The sequence below is a fragment of the Nicotiana tomentosiformis genome, chromosome 2 (genome assembly GCF_000390325.3).
Source record: "Nicotiana tomentosiformis chromosome 2, ASM39032v3, whole genome shotgun sequence".
Classification (NCBI taxonomy): Eukaryota; Viridiplantae; Streptophyta; class Magnoliopsida; order Solanales; family Solanaceae; genus Nicotiana; species Nicotiana tomentosiformis.
The window spans coordinates 174,909,981-174,920,860 of record NC_090813.1 but is presented as its reverse complement, the minus strand read 5'-3'; the positions used below and the strand labels follow the sequence as shown (position 1 = coordinate 174,920,860).

The 10,880-nt window shown below is 39.5% G+C and overlaps 1 long non-coding RNA gene across 2 annotated transcripts; it reads right to left on the bottom strand.

Moving 5' to 3' along the window:
* Nucleotides 1-2,360: 2,360 nt before the first annotated feature.
* LOC104086851 (uncharacterized) lies at nucleotides 2,361-10,608 on the bottom strand. 2 transcript variants are annotated; one of them, XR_001967398.3, is made up of 4 exons: nucleotides 10,368-10,608; nucleotides 9,629-9,683; nucleotides 8,201-8,335; nucleotides 2,361-2,581 (listed from the first exon to the last, which is right to left on the bottom strand). It is a non-coding gene; the product is annotated as an uncharacterized lncRNA (long non-coding RNA). The 2 variants fall into 2 exon arrangements; XR_684189.4 differs by lacking the exon at nucleotides 2,361-2,581 and having other exon boundaries at nucleotides 8,066-8,335; nucleotides 10,368-10,603.
* Between the last annotated feature and the right edge of the window lie 272 nt (nucleotides 10,609-10,880).

The following is a 10,880-nucleotide window of genomic DNA, read 5'->3' as shown; positions in this document are numbered from 1 at the left end:
GAGGTGGTGCCAATCATATGAGTAGGGCAGGGCAGTTAGTTTCCCTACTCTTAATTTGGCTAAGTTCTCCAGGATCGTTTGGAGAATTTTGTGCCTCACACTAGGAGAGATGAGCTGAGGAGATAGTTTGAGTATCTTCATTAGGGTCAGATATCAGATACAAGTTATGAGATAATATTTAACGAATTATCCCGTCATGCTGTGTAACGACACGACCGATCATTTTGTATATTATAGCCCAGTTCCCTCATTTATTTCTTATTCTATGCTCATTTATTGTTATGTCACTTTTTGGGGTGGTGGGGTTGGTTCTGGGGATGTTCCGAAATGAGTTGGGCACTTAGTCCCAAGGTTAGAAGCCTAAGTTGAAAGAGTTGACCGGATGTTGACTTGTATGTAAATCACCCCAGAATTGAGTTTTGATGGTTCTGATAGCTCCGTATGGTGATTTTGGACTTAGGAGTGTGCCCGGATATTGATTTGGAGGTCCGTAGATGATTTTAGCTTGAATTGGCGAAAGTTGGAAAAGTTGAAGTTTGGAGAGTTGTGAAGTTTGATCGAGAGTTGACTTTGTTGTTACAGGGCTCGGATTTTGGTTCCGGAAGTTAGAATAGGTCTGTTGTGTCATTTATGACTTGTGTGTAAAATTTGAGGTCAATCAGAGTTGGTTTGATAGGTTACGGCATCGATTGTAGATGTTGGGAATCCATTAGTTTCTTTAGGCTTGAATTTGGGTGTGATTCGTATTTTTAATGTTGTTTGACATGATTTGAGGCCTCGACTAAGTTCGTATAATATTTTATGACTTGTTAGTATATTTGGTTGAGGTCACAGGGGCCTCGGGTAGATTTCAGATGGTTAATAGATTGAAATTTGGACTTAGAGTTGCGGATCTGCTGCTAGTCTGATGCGATCACACCTGCGAAGGATTGGTCATAGGTGCGCGATCGCAGAAGTGATCATGGGTCGTAGGAGCGGTCTTGTGGGTGTTGGGCAGTGGTTGCAAGTGCGAGGAAGTTTTCGCATCTTCGAGCCCGCAAATGCGACGAGTCTCTGCAGATGCAGAGTTTGATAGATGTGGCTAGCCTCCCAGAAGCAGATTGGAATCTGTAGGCTCGGATGCGCAGAAGCAAAGCACGGACCGCAGAAGCGGTCTCACAGTTGCGTGTTTTGGGTCGCATGTGTGGCTGGTCGCATTCTTAAATGACTTCTAGAGGCGCGGACCTTCTTCCGCAGAAGCGGAGCCGCAGGTGCGGCTGGTAGTCTGCATGTGCGAAGATGCCTAGGCAGAAGAAAATCGAGGGTTTTTGGACTTTGCAAGCTAGGGTAGTGGCGATTTTTGAGAGGGGTTTCACTAGATTTCAAGAGGTAAGCCACTTTTGATTATTTTTATTCATCAATATTGAATACCCATTGAATATTTCCACCTAGATTTTGTGTTTTTAAGGTGGAATTTGGGAAATTCTTTACTAGGGATTAAAGAGTAAGATTTGAGGATTTGAGTGTCGATATGTGGTCGGAATTGGGTGATTTTCGTATGGTTGGACTCGTTATTGAATGGGTGTTCAGATTTTATAAATTTTGTTGGATTCCGAGATATGGGCCTGGGTTTGACGTTTTGACTTTAATTAAGAAACTTAGCTTGATCATATGGAATTGATTCCTATAGCTTGTATTGATTGTACTAAGTTCTTTGTGGCTAGATTCGAGTCGTTCGGAGGCCGATTCGCGAGGCGAGGGCTTGTTGGAGTAGGGATTTTGCGTTGTTTGAGGTAAGTAATACTTCTAAACTTGATACTGAGGATATGAATCCCTGAACTACATGTTATGTGGTTGGTGTTGAGGTGACACATTTGCTAGGTGATGGGTGTGTGGGCATGCACCATAGTAATTGTGACTCGGTTGATTCCGTGGGACTATGTAGTTATCTAATATTGCTATTATTTATGTATTCTCCATGTGTTAGAGAAAGTGAGCTGTGATTCATATTAGAAATCATGTTTAGGCTATATGTTGGAACTATTGCGACCCACGAAGGTCATTTTTGTTCTTGAGTTATTGGCTTAAATTGTAGCTACGTACTCAGTTGCATTCATCATTTGCATATCATATCTCAGTCTTTGTTATCATTCATTGTTACATCATTTGTCATTGTTTTGGGCTGGTTGGCATGAGTTTTGTGAGCCTGAGAGACTGGAAAGATTTATGACTGAGTAAGGCTGTGTCACAACCCAAATCTCACATGTCGTGATGACGTCTATCGCAAAACTAGGCAAGCCGACAATCACACTAAACCACACATTATAAAATGATCTTAAGAGTAAAATCTTAAAAAATAACTGATATAAAGATACCACGACTCAATACAAAATCTCCCAAAATTCAGGTGTCACTAAGTACATGAGAATCTATACAATAACATGGTCTGACTGTTGAAACATTGTCTAGGAAGGTAGAACAATATAAATAAAACTAAAAGATAAAGGAGGAGAGTCAAGGTCTGCGGACGCCAAAGCAGCTACCTCGAGAATCTCCGAACTGATAAAGCTCCAATATCAGCAATCACCGTACCCGGAAGTACCTGGATCCGCATACGAAGTGTAGAGTGTAGTATGAGTACAACCAACCCAATGTACTCAATAAGTAACAAGACTAACCTTGGACTGAAAATAGTGACGAGTTCAATAGATACAGTCCAAATACAGAAATATCAATACAGAAATGTAGACATGCTTCATGTTCAACAATTTAAGCTCAAAGCAGATAAAATATGCCAAGTGTGACTGAAATGAGGAATGAAACATCTCTATCTCTACATGTCAATTATACATGCCAACTGTAATGCAACGCAGAGATAAAGTCATATGCATACTCTCGGAGTATCAATGCACTCAGTCCTTCAAATCACTCAATCCTCACAGTCACTCAACGTCACAGTCGTTCAGCACTCGCGCTCGACACTCGCAATCACTAGGTACCTGCGCTCACTGCTGGTAAGTCACACTCTGGAAGGGCGAATCCTACCCCAAGCGCTAAAATAAGAGAATCATGGCATGAATCAATAAAGCATGTTGCGGCGTACAACCCGATTCCATAAACATCCTCACAATCAGGCCCTCCGCCTCATAGAGTCATAAATCTCTCCAGTCTCTCGGGCTCACAAGTATCATGATAATCAACCCAAACAATGATGATATGATGTATCAATAAATGGCAACAGAAATTGAGATATGATATACAAATGATAGCTGTGACTGAGTACATAATTACAAATTAAGCAAATAACTCAACAACAACACGACCTCTGTGGGTCCCAATAGTACCAACATATAGCCTAAGCATGATTTTTAACATGAATCACTACTCAATTTCTCTAACACATGGGGAGTATATGGATAATGACAAGATTATTTGACTACACAGTTCCACGGAATCGACCAAGTCACAATTCCTACAGTGTACGCCCATACGCCCATCACCTAACATGTGCGTTACCCCAACACCAATCACATAACACATAATTCAGGGATTCATACCCTCAGAATCAATTTGAGAAGTGTTACTTTCTCAAACCGTGCAATTCTCTAAATAAGTCCTTGCCTCGCGAATCATCCTCCGAACGCTTTGCATTTTACCACAAACAACTTGATACTATCAACACAAACTATAGGAATCAATTCCATATGAAAATACTAAGTTCTTAATCAAAAGTCAAAAAGTCAACTCAAAAAGTCAACCCCCGGGCCCATGTCTCGAAATCTAACAAAAGTTACAAAATCTGATCACGCATTCAACCACGAGTCCAACTATATCAAAATTACTCAAATCCTACACCAAATCATCACACAAATCCCCAATTCTTACTCTCCAATCCCTAGCCCAAAACTCTCTTTTTAAAAACACATAAACTAGATGGGAAATTCGATAGGTAATAAATATAAATAGGTAAAAACGACTAAAAGTTGCTTATCTCTCAAAATCCAGCAAAAACCCTTCTAAAATCATCTTAATCCTATCTCTCAAAGTCCAAAATGAATAAAAACTTGAAACCCTTCGAATATATGCACTACCAGGCTTTTCGCTTCTCTAGACCTTTTAGCCGCTTCTGCGGTAAAACATCCGCACATGCGGAATTACACTACACACCCAACCCCGCGCACCTATGGTCCCCCTCTTTACACCTACGGGAGGGCATCTGCGGACAAAACCTTCGCTTCTGCGATCACCAGCTACACAGCTCAACTCCGCTTCTGCGGACCCTAATGCGCAAAAACGCATCCGCTCCTGCGGCCTTCTTTTTGCACCTACGACCACTGCCCAACTTCTCCCAAACCACACCTGTGACCAATCCTCTGCAGGTGCGATCGCACCAGACATCAGCAGCCAAGAAATTCTCCTAAGTCAAAATCCAATCCGATATCCATCCAAATCATCCCCGAGGCCTCTGGGACCTTAAAATAATATACCAACAAGTCCTAAAAAATAATACAAACTTATTCGAAGCCTCAAATCACATCAAACAATATCAAAAACATGAATCGCACCCCAACTGAAGCCTACGAAAAACTAATAAATTCTAACTTCTACAATCGATGCCGAAACCTATCAAATCAACTTTGATTGACCTCAAAATTTTCACACATGTCATAAATGACACAAAGCACCTATTCTAACTTCCGAAACCAACATCCGATCCCGGTAACCACAAAGGCAACTCTCGGTCAGACTTCTCAACTCTCCAAACTTTTAATTTTCCAACTTTTACCGTTTCAAGCCAAAATCATCTACGGACTTCCAAATCACTATCCGGATACACTCCTAAGTCCAAAAACACTATACAGATCTATCGGAACCATAAAAACTCCATTCTGGAGCCATTTACACCTAAGTCAATATATGATCAATTCTTTCAACTTAGGCTTCCAACCTTGGGACTAAGGGTCCCAACTCACTCTGAACATCCACGTAACCAAACCAATCATCCTAAAAAGTTGCATAACAGCAAACAAACACATAATAGGCTATAAATGGGGGGAACGGGGCTATAATACTCAAAATAACCGGCTGGATGTTACAGGGCGAGGGCCTGATTGTGAGTGATATTTATGGGATCGGGTTACATGTCACAGTAGGCTTTATTGATTCATGATGGGATCGGGTTGTGCACCGCAGCATGCCATTTTTAGCTTATATTAGCACTTGGGTAGGATCTGCCCTACTAGAGTCTGATATACCAGCAGTGAGGGCAGGTATCGACGAGTGCTGAGTGTGGGTTCTGAGTGATTAAGAGTGCTGAGTGATTGAGAGTGCTGAGTGATTGGGAGTGCTGAGTGATTGAGCGTGCTGAGTGAGGTTGAATACTCTGAGAGTATGAGTATATGGCCTTATCACTGTGTTGCATTACAATTGACATGCATATTTGACATGTAGATATCGAGATGTAACATACCTCATATTGGTCATACTTGGCATATTTTATCCGTGTTGAGCTTAAACAATTAAAAACTTGAAAGCATGTCTACATTTCTATACTGTTTACAAACTGATTATGAGATCTTCTTTGAGTTATTACTGTCATTTTCGTGTCATATCTGCATTGTTATTATCTGGATTTGACTGTACCTTTCTGAGCTCATCACTTCATTCAACTCAAGGTTAGTCCTGTTACTTATTGAGTAAATTAGGTCGGTTGTACTCATACTATACTTTGCACTTTGTGTGTATATCCATATGTATCCGGACATGGCGGTTGCTAGATCTGGAGCTTCATCTGCTTGAAGACTTTTAAGGTAGCTGCTTTGGCATCCGCACATCTCGACTCTCCTTCTTTTCAGTTTATTTAGCATTGTTCTATCTTTCTATACAGTTGTATTAGCAGTTTTGACTGTGTTGACATTTTAGTAGCTCATGTACTCATTGACACCCGAATTTTAGGGATTTTTATTGAGTCACGGTATATTCTTATCGGTTATTATGAGAATTGTCACTGTTAAACTTATTTCATCATGTTTTCAATTCAAAATGTATAGTTATTTGTGATTGTCGGCTTGCCTAGTTTTGTGATAGGCGCCATGATGACATGTTGAGTTTTGGGTCGTGACATGCTGTATTTTGTTTCCCTCTAATGAGGAGAGAGTGAAGAGAATCTTTGATTATATTCACCACGGCATTTGCGCTATGGCTAGGGAGGCAGATATCGGGGCTTTATTTCACTAGGATGTGGATATAGAACATTGTATTTAGCGCATCTGCAATGAGACTAGAGAGATGATGCAAGGCAGGGAAAAGAGGTCCCGACATTCAGGTAGCTTCAGTGGTGCCTCATGTGGACGCCGAGGTTAATTTAGGAGAGGCCATTCTAGGAGGCCATCTTATCATGCACCACCACCTTGTCGAGGAGCTCCAGTGCAGTATTTATTCAGTGCACTTATAGAAGAGATTTCTCATCGCGCTCCAATTATTTAGAGTTTATCTATACCAACTTTTTTTGGTGGATATTCTTGTTCACAAGGTCTGTTTTATGCCACATAGTCATTCCGGGCAGAGGTTGCTATAAGTGTGGGGACTTGGGGAACATCAAGAAATAATGCACCTATTTCCAACCGCTCAATCAGTTCGAGGTGGAGGTCATATAGGACGTGGTGGTCCTAGAGGAGGAGCTCAGTCAAGTGGAGGTCAAGCTAGATGCTATGCATTCCCAAGGAGGACCGAGGTTATCACTTCTGATGCAGTTATCATAGGTATTGTTTATGTGTGCCCCATGGAAGGTTTGATATTGTTTGATCCTGGCTCTACTTATTCATATGTGTCATAATACTTTGCTTCTTGTGTGAATATGCCATATGATTCGCTTGTTACCCCTGTCCATGTATCTACACCAGTTAGGGATTCTATTGTGGTGGATCATGTTTATTAGTTCTTTATGGTCACTATATGTGTTTTTGAGACGAGAGCAGACTTTCTATTATTAGATATGGTAGACTTTGATGTGATCTTGGGTACGGATTGGCTATCTTCGTACCATGATATTCTTGATTATCACGCTAAGAACATGACGTTGGCCATGCCGGAGTTGCCATGGTTGGAATGGAGGGGTTCAAAAATCAAATTTTCTTTGAAAATTCAGAGTTAAACTTTCTAAAAATCGAAACATATCACACACACAAGTCATAGATCATCAAATAGTGCTATGAATGGTCTCAATCATGAAATAGGGAGCTAAAACTCAAAATGACCTATATGGTCAATATAGTATCACCTCGGGGTGCGTCGCTGTTGTTTGTGAAGAAGAAGGATGGTTCCATGAGAATGTGTATTGATTAAATGTAGTTGAACAAGGAACAAGGTTACTGTCTAGATCAAGTACCCACTGCCATGCATTGATGATTTATTTGATCAGTTTCAGGGCACTAGGGTGTTCTCAAAAATTGACTTGAGATCGGGGTATTACTAGTTGAAGATAAGGGCTTTAAACATTCCTAAGACAACTTTTAGGACTTGTTATGAGCATTATGAGTTTCTGGTGATGTCTTTTGGTTTGATTAATTCCCTTAACTTTAATGCATTTGATGAAGAGTGTGTTCTAGCCGTATTTGGATTCTTTTCTCAATGTGCTCATTGATGATATCTTTGTATATTTCCATAGTAGGGAGAAGCACGAGTAGCATTTAAGGATTGTGCTTCAGAAATTGAGGGAGAAGAAGTTGTATGTTAAGTTCTTTATTTGTGAATTTTGGTTGGTCTCAATAGTATTCTTGGGCCATGCAGTATCTAATTATGGGATCAAGGTAGATTCGAAGAAGATTGAGGCAGCTCAGAGTTGGCCCAAACCTTCTACCACAACAAAGAGCACGAGTTTCTTAGGTTTGAGTAGTTACTATCATCACTCCATTGACCAAGTTGACTCAGAAGAGCGTTCCGTTCAGATTGTCACACCTCAACATAGGTAAGGTGGAGATGCATCTAATGTCTTACGTATGCGTACGACCATTCCATGAAAAACCCGATAAACTTACCATATTTGAAGCGCCTATATATATATATATATATATATATATATATATATATATATATATATATATATATATCGGCCGCCCTCAATTGTAACCCTCTGTAACTTACCATAGGTATCCATAGGTCCACAAAAGCCTCTAAAAGCATCTAACTAACATAACATAGTTGAGACAAGGCCCTGACATACCCATAAGTCTATATATAAAATCAAAACATAAGGACCACTAGCCTCGACTGCACTGTGGATGATATGGAGTCCATCGATCAACAGTTGGAATTGAAATTTTTTACTCTAGGGGTCCGTCAAACTGCCTACCCAAACCTGCAGCATAAAATACAGTGTCCCGGCCAAAGGGACGTTAGCACAAAATAGTGTATCGAGTATGTAAGGCAACTGAATAATCATAAATAATTACTGTAATAAAAAAAATAGCGATGAGGTAAGATAACCGCATAAAACAAGGGTCAAGATCACTCGGAGGTTAGAACTCACACCATACAATAAGTTTAGAAAGCCATATACCATAGTCTTACTAAATGGGACCTGTAGAATTGCTTTGTAGCTTTGTCTTTCTGAACTTTTTATAACAATATCTCACAACTCATACCATGTCTAGTCTATCATACATCAGTCGCACGAACACATAAATTTTAAATGCTAACTACTCATATCGTCTCGTACGTATATGCTAGCTACCAAACTCATAAGTCTTTACTTTCCCTGCTCGGGTACCGGTACTATCATCTCATACCCAACCAGTAAGACGGTACTTTCGGAATAGTGTATCCTTTATCTATTAGGCTATCATGCCCGTATCCGCCAGGCTAGCACTCCTGCACTACCAGGTCACTTGACCTTCCGATGTACGTATCTATTGTACCAACAACATGGCTCAAAAAGTAGAGTTCTCATATTACTTCTACTAAAGTCATCAAATCATACTACAAGCAATAACTATCAACAAAAGGAAATCTCATCATCTCTATAATCGTCTACAACCAATAGCTCGCATAGTGCCAACTTGTATCGTCATGATAGCGGAGTCTTCATAAGAAAGTCATTGTAGCTCATAGACACCTTCTATATAGGATAAGAAGCTACTAACAAACATTTAAAATTGAACCTACCAAGATGCTACCAGTTAAGACATGTACGAGCTACTAAAGGCATGAGTTAAGCAACCCTTAGCGGTGGTCGTTTTTATATATGTACGAGGGAGCCGTCATGGTTCATATGCACTTTCAGGAAAAAAAAAAAAAAAACAACAGGGATTACTACTGTACATATGGAACTCATGACATTGGGGAAACCTCAAATAAGGAACGTATGCATCTAGCTAGCACATGGGTAGAATAACTCGCATTAATAGTTGTTATACCAAGGAGGTTTTTACGAGGGAAACGTTACAGCTCAATTACACTCTCTGAAAAAGATCATGGGCTGTGAAGAGCTATATGAAATACATTCTATCAGGGCGACATGAATTAATAATATAGGAAGATGATTAATACACGAGTATAACGTTTATAAGCATTTCATTTTGGAACTCACTTCTTGAGGGAGACCTACTATAGATTCATGCTAAGGAAGAGGATATCTAATAACCTTACATACCTCTAAGTCAACCTTTCCATGGAACTGGCGGAACCATAATTCTCCACAAATCATGCTACATAAGAAAAATATTACTATTAATGAAGAGAAACATAACAACTAACCGACAGACGGCAATCCGCTCTATACATGATTCTACGACATATATCTTCACCTAACTCCCGTATAATCCTCATAAAACCATCAGTAGCACATAAGTACACATAAATAAATATCTCCAACACCTCCACACCACAAAACTAGTCCCAACATGTCACACAACAAATAAAACAATACTAATATCAATAAGAGAAACATCCTAACTAACTAATGAGCAACAAGCTTGCTTTACACTGTTTCTACGGCAATTATTCAAGCATATCTCCCTTATCACCCTGGTAACAACATTAAAAATACATGAATTCAAATATACCACATGTCAAGCAACTCAACACAACAAGAACAGCCCCAATAACATAGCACAACAACTAGTTTACGACTTCTAGCCGACATATCGTATCTTCTCAATGATTAAACAAAACCAGAACCTCAACTAAATCATACACATGAATAATATAGATAGTATTACCTTAAATCTCGAAAACAAGCAACAAATTAACTTAGAACAACTTCAAAACAGTCCAACAACTCACAACTACATCATATACGATTTCCGATCTTTATTTCACAAGTTCTTAGCCAAACAATCTAGCTACAACTTGTATGAACTCAAATCCATGTAGAAGAGAAAAATAATTACCTCAAACAGAAACAATAACCTTCAACCAAATATTTATTTAACTTAAAGGAATCCTCAACACAACAGCAATGCTATAGAAGCACTCCCCGCTAGTTTAATGAGACTTTTGATGATAGACTTGGGTAGTTTGGCCTTAGATTCACTCTTGAATCCTGGGGAATGTTTAGAGAGAGTTTAGGGATTGAATAGGTTCCGGTATGGTTAAAAATGACCCAAAATAGAAGGGCCCCGACTTTAAATAGAACCAAGAAAATTCCACCACCTTAAGTGGCTCCCAAGGGGGCTGCCTGCGCTGTCTCACAAAAATATAAATATCTCTCTACTCTAATGTTGTATCAATAATCAATTTAATGAGTTGAAAATTAGACTCATAGACCTTGAATTTTGTGGGTGGATTTACCCAACAACTCCAAGTATATTTGGAGAAAAGCTCAATGATATTACACCCAAATTTAAGTAAACTTATGAACGTAAATTGTGATAACTTTTGTCGACTTTTGTTTTACAACTTGC